We start from the raw sequence: 10,329 nt of genomic DNA on the forward strand, positions 1-10,329 counted from the left end.
AAATGCCCTGGGGCTCCGGCTGGGAGCCCCGAGGCCTTTAAATCACCCGGAGCTACCAGCTACAGAGGCGGCTGGGAGCTCAGGGGCGAATTAAAGGGCCCGGGGCTCCAGCCACCACAGAGCTCTGGGCCCTTTAAATCACTGCAGGAGCCCTGCCGCCGCTACCCCAGGACGGCAGTGCTCCGGCGACGCTTTAAAGGGCCCGGGGCTCCCCGCAGCGGCTGGAGCCCCGGGCCCTTTAAACCAGCTCTTGCTGGTACGCCGTATCGGACCCTACCGGCTTACTTTCACCTCTGGTTTCAGGCTAATATTGGTTGTGTTACAATAGCACTAAGAGGAACCCAGTGAGTTTAGGGCCTCGTGCCTGTGAGACCGTCCTTTGCAAAAAGATCTCTGCAATGTAAGGCTGAATTTTTTTTCAGAGCTTCTTAAGGGATTTGGATGCCAAGATTAATAAGAACTGAGAATCCAGATCATTTACTGGGGTTGGAAAACCCCACCCTAAGTAACAAAACGGGGGCCAGGGAGAAAGAGAGATGCAGCTCATGGCAGGGACTTGTCCAGCAACAGGGGAGTGACACAGCCAGGAAAAAATCCCTGTCTCCTGACTCCCAACCCAGGCGCCCAGCCGCTAGTGCGCACAGTGGAATTCAAAGAGCCAACTGCTTTATAATGCAGTGAGAGTTCGATTTCTATCATTTGGATTTTCTCGTCTATTGGGGGTGGGTGGGGGATGGTGTTCCACAGACTCTTTAATATTCATTCAAAACAAAGAATTTAGAATTCAGACTTCCCTTGTCCCGTGGTGTTCTCGTTTGACACACAAGCACAGGATCCTGGGAAATGACCCATCCTTTTTCTCTTGCACCTAAAGCACTGATAGCCAGAGCTTTTCTAAAGCTTTAGTCAGCACAGCTCCAGGATGTCCCTCTGGGTATTGGCTTTGGTGTCTCCACTGAGCCCACCTCTGCACAGTGATACAAATCCAGACAGAAATATGGAGCTGCACAAACTGCTTGTAACTCTTGTGCAATCTTCCTCTTTCCCTTCCTGCGTCAGCTTCTTAATGTGGAACCAGGAAATTGCTTGGGGCACGTTTCCGCCAGGCTGTAAGGTAGAAATGTTTCATTCTGGACTCTCGTTTGGTTGTTTTGTGTAGGACCTGCTCGCGCCCCCCCCCATCCCACCCCACCCCCAATCAGGGATCAGGAACCCATGGCCCTAGCCACTGCACAAACACAAAGCAGGAATAAATACAAGATCTTCTACATCCCCCGTCCAGTCTCTAGCCCAGGGGTCAGCAACCTTTCAGAAGTGCTGTGCCGAGTCTTCACTTATTCACTCGAATTTAAGGTTTCGCATGCCAGTCATACATTTGAATGTTTTTAGAAGGTCTCTTTCTATAAGTCTATAATATAGAACTAAACTATTGTTGTATGTAAAGTAAATAAGGTTTTTAAAATGTTTAAGAAGCTTCATTTAAAATGAAATTAAAATGTAGATCTCCCCGGACTGGTGGCCAGGACCTGGGCAATGCGAGTGCCACTGAAACCAGCTCGTGTGCCGCCTTCGGCATCCGTGCCATAGGTTGCCTACCCGTGCTCTAGCCAGTGAATCAAAAGATGTGTGACGTTGCACCCCATAAGGCTTTATGGAAATATGCTTATGAATGTATATGTGACATAACTGGAATATGTCTTATGCTACATATGCCATGTAACATATCTCTGTAAAAGTTATGATATACTGAATCTATTCCTCCTATTTGCATGCATGTGTCCTTGTTGTATTTGAAGTTATGAATATTGGCTGTGTACTAGTTTCATTTTAAGTAGCCTTAGTAAGGCATTTGGGCAGCTTCTTTGGAAAAGAATTTGCAAGTTAAGTGCCCAATCAAGAAACAATTAATGGACAATGCATCTTGGAAAAACTCCAATACACATAAGAAGTCGACCTGAGGACGTTCAGGGGAGCCTGTGAACTATGGCTGCTACCTGTATATTCTGACTCATGCATGGACATGTGACTTGCCCATGTGACTCCAAAACTCCATCTTGGAGCTGGGATTCTACACAGGGGGAGGGAGATGTCTCCACCCACAAGAGAAAGTCTATTTAAACCCTGGGAGACCCCTACATTTTGTCTTCAGCTGGCTCAAGAGATGGCCTCTCCACCCCACCCCACCCCTGGGATACCTGAAAGAAACTGGAACAAAGGACAGTAACCACAGGGGGTGTGAGTGATTGCTGGACCCAGACTAGAAGGAGACTAGTGTGTAAAAGGAAGCTCACTGGAACACCTCTGAGCGTGAGGTTTTAGCTATTCAGTTTATTTACTGTGTTAGACATAGACTTGCGTGAGCTATTTATTTTGCTTGGTAACTCACTTTGTTCTGTCTGTTACTACCTGGAACCACTTAACTCCTACTTTCTGTATTTAATAAAATCACTTTTTATTTATTAATTAACCCAGAGTCTCTATTAATATGGGGGGGGGGGGAAAACAGATGTGCATCAGTGTTAGAGAGGGCAAACAATGTATGAGTTTACCCTGTATAAGCTTTATACAGGGTAAAATGGATTGATTTGGGGTTTGGACCCCATTGGGAGCGGGGCATCTGAGTGTTAAAGACAAGAACACTTCTGTAAGCTGCTTTCAATTGAGGCTGCAGCTGTTAGGGGCTGTGGTTCAGAGCTGGGTCTGGGTTTGCAGCAGGCTAGCGGGTCTGGCTCAAACCAGGCAGGGCACTGAAGTCCCAAGCTGCCGGGGCAGGAAAGCAGGGGCAGAAGTAGTCTCAACACATCAGCTGGAAGTCCCCAAGGGGTTTTCTGTGATCCAGCCCGTCACAAGATGTATTTTTTGTTGCATTGTAGTATTTAGCTCCTAGATAATGGTTTTCTTCTGGAGAATACAAAATCTTTGACAAAGAGAGTACAAAGAGCGAACTGATATTAATATCCATTGCTAAGAGTGTAGCCATCCAAATCTAGGCAGATTTCAAAATCGCAGCTTTATTTTTCCTTCACACACTCAAAACTTAAGTACTGGCACATTCTTCTGGGATGTCCCACTTGAGACCTCTTAACAGGGGCTGGACTTGCCGATGGCAGATGCTTGGCTCCCTTGATAAATCTGTCCCTTTTAGGGTGTCTCAGCTTGAGCAACCAAAACCAGAGGCAGCCAAAATCCTCCTGAAGTCTCCAAATTCTCCTTGAGAAGGGAAGCCCCAGCCTGTGAGCCCAGAGTCAGTGTGATCGTTCTCGGGGCTGCCTCTCTGCACTGGGACACCATACAGTGACCAATGACCTGGTTTTCTTTTCAGCACCCCCTCCTCCCCCACTCTGCCCTCCCCCACTCTGCACTCCCTGGGTGCCCCCCTTCCCCCAGGGCTCTCTCCTCCCACACACGGAGTTAAAGGAGCCTGTGTGTGGTGGGTCCTTCGGCTCCTCCTCTCACTCCCAGCGAGGGTCGCTACCAGGTTCCAATAGCCGGGGCTCCCTTCCTTCCCAAAGCTGGGGGTGAAGGCAGGGGGAAAACGCCCTGGCAACGGGTCCAATCCTGTGGCAGACACACGTTTCCTGCAGCTTCTTCCTGGCATACCCAGCTTCTCCAAGGGCTGGGATTGTTCTGGTCCCCTTCTCCTCCAGTTAAATTTGACTGTGTCCCAGGAACAGAGTCATATCCTGAAAAGTGATTTAGGCACTTAAGGTTCTAAATCCCATTAGCTTTTACTGACCCTAAGTCACTTGGGGATAATTACCCAGAGTCTGTTCACAGGGGTAACCATTCCCCAGGGTGGCGGAGGGCTGCAGTGTTAGCAGAGACCTGGGTTCTCTCACTGGGGGTTTTTGAATGGCTGTAGCTGTGGTTTGTGTCACTGTGTCCCAAGCACAGTAATACGTGGCTGTGTCCTCGGTTCTCAGGCTGCCCAGCTGCAGATAGGCCGTGCTTATGGAGGTGTCCCTGGTGATGGTGAATCGCCCCTGGAAGGCCTGGGCGTAGACAGTGCCACCACTACTGGGGGTGATATATCCGATCCACTCCAGGGCTTTCCCGGGAGCCTGCCACACCCAGCTAATGTCGTAGCTGGTAAAGGTGTAGCCGGAGGTTTTACATGTCACCTTCGCAGACTCTCCAGGCTTCTTGATTTCTGCCCCAGACTGAGTCAGCTGGATCTGGGAGCTGACACCTGTAAATAAACAACAATAAAAACATAGTTAATTCCATTCTTTTCCTCCTCCTTCCCAGGTTTATCCAAGTCCTTCCATTCCCCTCCTCATGGCAGTATCTGATCTGCTTGTGTGTAATGACGAATTGATCCACACCACACTGCTGGGAAGGAGGGAAGTGCAGGTCTCCCCATTCTGCAGAGGGGAAACTGAGGCACAAACCCAGCCTGAGATTTTTCAAGATGTCTAAGGGATTTTGACACCTAGTTCCCATTAAAAATAATGAAAATTGTGTATCAAAATCCTCTTGATGGCTTTAAAATTCTATCCTATGTGATTTGTTTAAAGCTCTAGGATTTGGAATCCAGAATTCCTGAATCCCTCTGCTACGTCTTAGCCTTAAAACCATTTCCCCTGCCCTAGCCCAGCCGTGCTAAGCAGACACCTGTGGGTTCATCCACTCACCTGAGAAAGCTGCCAAAAAGAAGAACTCCAGACAGATCATTTTCATTCTCCACACCAACCTGGTGGGCTGCAAAGCAGTAACCCTTCGTCTGCTGGCAGCTCTTCGGTGAGGGTCGCCTGCTCGCCCTTATCAGCCAATTTCCCTTCTTCATTTGCATGTGGGTGTTGCTAAATCATTTGACTAAACCTCAGCTTCATGCGCCATTACAAATAAATGACCTCGGAGTTTAGAGGGACCCAATCATGGAGGACGCCAGAGCAAATGAATGAAATTTAGGCACCAATCCAGGAAAACACTAAATCACACTGACCTCAGTGGTACTTAAATACGGGCTTACAGATTATTGGTAAAATCCAATATTAAGATGCCTAATACTGGGCTATCAAAATGTAACACCCAGGATATGAAACTGAAATAACAGAATCAATGAATGTGTAAACACTAGCGCCCTTCACTGGTGGAACACGGACGAGTGCTGTGATTTTCCGACCCTCCGAGGAGCGCTGGGTACTCAGCTCCCACTGATTGGAAAGGGCTTTGGCTGAGCAAACCCTCGCTTTGTCCTCAGCACCTAAGGGTGGAATTTTCAGTGATTCCCTGTGAGTGTCCCCGGGTTCTGTCTTTGGGAAGAAATGCTTCATAATCGAACATGACACTCTGCTGCCCCAATGTGGGTCTGATAAACATAGAAAATATTTCCCCTTTTTCTTCCTTCAGGTTAATGCAACTTGCTCATTTTTGTCTCCTGTAACCCATGGGGCAGGAGGACGGTGTGGGCGGGGGATTTTTCTTTGAGGGCTGATTTGGTTTCAGAACTGTTTCCAGGGATTTTCATTGATCCACGAAAAGTCCATTTGTCCTAGTCACAAGAAACTTCTCTCGGAAGCACCTGCCGCTGCTGTTGTATGGCCGCTTGCTGCACAAGAAGGATGGGTGCGAAGTCAATGAGAAGGTTTGATAGGAACAGTCAGTGAGATGGTGTGGTTATGTTATAGGTATGTGTTGTCCACAAACAGGAGGCGAGACAAGATGCTTGTAATATCCTGACCTGCCCCTTAATGATATGAATCTAGAGAGTCCTCTTCAATGAATTGAGTATGTAGAAATGTCTGTGTGCGTCCTATGTATTAACAGAAAAACAAACCAATGTTCAGTGTTGCCAAAATGTCGCTTGTCTTGTAGTTGGCTGGTTAGGCTAAGAATTTCAAAGCCACCAAAGTGAGCTGGAATCCCAAATTGTGCATCTAACTCCTGTAGTCAGCTAGGGAAAAAAGTCCACTTGTGAGCAAGTGACAGCCTCTCCCTGTGCTGCCCCAGGGGTTTGCATGGCTGTGAGTGGATTTCTGCTCACTGTGCCTCTCACACAGTGATACCGGGCGGTGTCCTCGGGCTTCAGGCCGGTCAGTTGCAGATACAGCAGGTTGTTGGGATTGTCCCTGGAGATGGTGAATCGCCCTTTGACCCAGTTTGTATAGTAGATTTCTTCTGAATCAGACCTAATCCAGGCTACCCACTGCAGCCCTTTCCCGGGAGCCTGACGCACCCAGTCCATCCAGGAGCTGCTGAAAGTGAACCCAGAGGCTTTGCAAGAAAAGTTTTAGGGACTCTCCTGGTTTTCTGAATCCACCACCAGACTCCACCAGCTCCACATCACACCGGACACCTGTGAACATCAAACATGCCAGTAATGTGCCCAGTGCATAGTACAATATAGAATGTAACTGTTTATTGACATAACTCTAGGAAACAAGCACGCACTTGAGAGGGAGCAGCGAGCAAGAGAAGAAATCTCCATGGGGATAACGTGATGGCAAACGGAGAGAACTAGACCCAGGGGCTGCAGAAAGGGGTGTAGTTTGGAAGGGTCTCTGGGCACCTTGGCTTTGAATTTGCCTCATGGCTTGTTTGTGGTGTATAAAGAGCAGCTGGATGGAATTGTGGTTAAAGCTCTAGACCCAGGCAGGGCTGCGCAGAGGCTTCAGGGAGCCTGGGGCAAAGCAATTTTGGGGCCCCCCTCCATAAAAATGTTGCAAAACTATAGAACATTATATTCTTGTGGGGGGCCCTTCGGGGCACGGGGCCTGGGGCAAATTGCCCCATTTGCCCCCCCCCCCCGGCGGCCCTGAACAATGAATCGCCCTTTCGGTGACTCGGTGTAGTGTGAACCCTTTCCTGTGTGCTCCGCCCTGGCGACCCGTTCTGGCCGCTACCCAGGAGCCTGACAGACCCAGCGCGGAAGTGGAACCCGGAGATTTGATAAGCGAGGCGGAGTCAAAGGGCACCGGCGGGCTCTAGGTACAAGGAGCAGTTTGTGTAGGTACAGAGCTGAAAATGACGTTTTCTAACCGGCAGTGCAGTGCCCCTTCCCCGTCTTGTCCCGAAGGCTCTGCCGTGGTGTTTGCTCATTGCTGCCCCTCGTGGTGGACGGGAGAAGGGGCCTCTGCAGCCCCCCCTTCTCTCACTGACCCCCGTTTTGTATTATTAGTAAAACCAGAAAATGAATATTTGAGGGTTATTTATTTATTCGTTTAACCAAGGATCTTTTTTCCTCCCAAGGAAATGTCTCTTGTGCCAGAAGAGCAGCATTGGTGGGGAAATTATTCAATTAACCAGACAAAGGGGGAAAAATCAAACAAACAAACAGTCTTGGTGTAGTCTAGAGCCAACAGCTGAGAGTTCCGGGTCTTTCTGCTGGAATGTGTCACTGACACTGGTGACACTAAGGGGGCGCTAGACTGAACCGGAGCGAACCTGGTTGAGGTTCCATGGCCTGCATTATGCAGGAGCTCAGAGCAGTTTCTCACACTGCTCCGCTCCGGCCTTTATGTCTCTGCATCAGTGCCTGTCCGGGAGGCTGGGGGTGGGCTCAGAACGTGTCCCCGGCAGAGGAAAGAAAGAGGAAGGGACCCAAATAAGAATGTTCTGTCCTTTGTGAGAGCTTGTGTCAACTCCTTCACCTTCAGAAAAATTGAGGAGGAACAATAATAAGAATAAACAGGGTTTGTTGCTGCTCGGCCCTTTCCCAGAACTGATCTCACTGTCACTCACAGGCCTTGGGCGCCTGCAACACCAAACCGCTTCTCTGATCACTGCAGGGGGAGGTTCTTGTCTGCAGGGGTGGCTCTAGCCATTTCGCCGCCCCAAGCACGGCGGCACGCAGCGGGGGACGCTCTTCCGGTCGCCGGTCCCGTGGCTCCGGTGGGCCTCCCGCAGACGTGCCTGTGGAAGGTCCACCGGAGCCGCCTGCTGCCCTCCCGGCGACCGGCAGAGCGCCCCCTGCGGCATGCCGCCCCAAGCACGTGCTTGGCATGCTGGGGCCTGGAGCCGCCCCTGCTTGTCTGAGCTCAGCCCGGCTTCCCCTCACTGTGTCTCTCACACAGTGATACCGGCCGGTGTCCTCGGGCTTCAGGCCGGTCATTTGCAGATACACCTAACTCTTGGAATTATCCCTGGAGATGGTGAATCGGCCTTTCACTGAATCAGGGTATGCAGTTCCCAAACTAGGGTTTATATGAGCGACCCATTCAAGTCCCTTCCCAGGAGCCTGTCGGACCCAGTCCATCCAGTAGCTGCTGAAGGTGAACCCGGAGGCTTTGCAGGAGAGGCGGAGAGAGTCTCCGGGCTTTTTCACATCCCCTCTGGACTCCACCAGCTGTACCTGCGACCGGACACCTGCAAATAAACCACGTTATAAATCATATGAGTACCCATAGCAATAATAAAATCTTCCTCTGCCTCTGCCAGGAGTTGGGGGGAGAAATTACCTTCCAAAGCCGCTATAATGAGAACAAAGTGGAGCCAAAGCCTCATTTCCCCTCATGCTGGAGGGGAAGGTTCTCAGGGGACTGGCTGGTAACTGCACAGACCCGGGGCTTCGGATTCTGAATCTGGGTGTAGCCTGGCCAGAGAGAGGCACAGATTTAAACAGGAAATGGACACCCTTATTTGCATAGCCACTTCCTTATAAGAAACAGCAACTCCTTCCCCGAGCGGTCACAGTGTCTGGGGCTGGGCCTCCAAGACAAGGAGGAAGACCCATAACTAGAGAAATAAGGATAGATAGATAGATAGATAGATAGATACAGGGGGTGTGTGGGGATAGATAGATAAATAGATAGATTAGGAGCTAGTGTCATAATCTAGTGTCCAGCTAGTGTCTTAACAAAGTCCCAGGGACCAGGCAATTCTGGTGCTTCTATTGTGCCTGTTGCTAGTGTGTTGCTGGGTAAAGCTATGACAACTCTGTTAAACCAAATTGATACCATGACAAGGGCTCAGGAGAGCATGGAGGTGATTTGACTGTTTTACCCACTGACAGTGTGGAAACTTTTAACACAAAGGAAATAATTCCAAAGCTTGTGTGTGTTGAGCTTGGTAACTCGCCTGTTGCCAGCAAGAAGGGCGGCAAAGGGAAAGAGAGGCCTCTAACCTTTTAACTATGGAGTCTAGCAGCGTGCCTGGAAGGGGGTTGTATAAAAACCCTCTGGATGGGCCAGAGGTGATTCTGGCTTTAAGTGACACCCAGAGGGAGTTGGTTGTGGCTCAGCAGAGTGATGCGTCTGTGGAGCAAGATAAAGGGGAATTGTTGCTTATAGAATCTCTTAAGGCGAAGAATCCTCATGGTGGTTTTGCAGCAGTTTGCGAGGTGTGAACATGATTTGATTAATGGAGAGCAGAGATTTCAAAAGGTCTCTCACCTCCCATATGGCACCTTGGGGTACGAAGGGGAACGGTCCGTGGTAGCGGTCGCTTTCCCAGCCCAGCGTCGACATCTGAGTCAATGTTTCCCACATCTTGACCACAAGGGAGTGACAAATTGCAGGGGCGTTATGAAAACCCAGGGGGACCCTTGTAAAACGCAACTGTTGTCCCCTGGAAGTGAAGCCAAATTTGTACCAGGACTCGGGGTGCGAGGGAATGGCAGAGAAGGCATTTGCTAAGTCTGTTACTGAGAACCACTGTGCCCCTGCTGCTACTGCAGCAGCCACTTCTTGGTACTTGGCCACTCCCGGGGCAGAGGCAGGGGGTTACTGCGTTTACATTCGCCAGGTCTTCCCAGCCCCTTTTAGTACAGGCCACGTTGGGGCACTATTAGTACTCGCCATTTGCACAATAACACCCTGTTCCAACAAGCTTTCAATGGTAGAATTTATTCCTTCCTCTGCTTCTAAAGGGTACTTGTGCTGGCGCTGTGGAGGGGGGGTCAAGTCCTCGGATTAAAACCTCAGTGTCAATTTTTCCACATTCTAATTTATTTTCCCATCCCTGGGAAATTTTTCCACCCATGGGTCTCCTTCTTCTTGGCCTCCTTCCGGGGCCTTTACAGCCGCACACCGACGTACAGCATTAATGGAGGGGGTGGAAGTTTCTGCTGCCTCTTCACTATTTGCCCATAGGAACCCGTTGGCTAAACAATGAGCCCCACATGTTAAGACAAGGCAGCCCCAATATTCCATCCTCAGTACCCACATCTCCAGTTTGTTCCCGCTTCTGAATACAATAATCTACCCGTGATTCCCAATTTCCTACACTGGTCAGACTCGATCTAGTGATAAATGCTTCATCAGTGGGCGGGGCATTCACTCAGGCCAGGGCTTTATAAAGCCTGCACAAGCGACCAGGGGCTGCTAACAGGGAGTTTTGCAAGGGGAGTGGGAAGGGAGTTGGGAGTACCTTGTCGGCCCTAACCCCTTC

At 49.8% G+C, this 10,329-nt stretch overlaps 1 pseudogene; it reads right to left on the minus strand.

Moving 5' to 3' along the window:
• Window positions 1-3,737: 3,737 nt before the first annotated feature.
• Window positions 3,738-8,445, minus strand: LOC123347678 (annotated as a pseudogene).
• Between the last annotated feature and the right edge of the window lie 1,884 nt (window positions 8,446-10,329).

This window comes from Mauremys mutica, chromosome 13 (genome assembly GCF_020497125.1).
Source record: "Mauremys mutica isolate MM-2020 ecotype Southern chromosome 13, ASM2049712v1, whole genome shotgun sequence".
Lineage (NCBI taxonomy): Eukaryota > Metazoa > Chordata > Testudines > Geoemydidae > Mauremys > Mauremys mutica.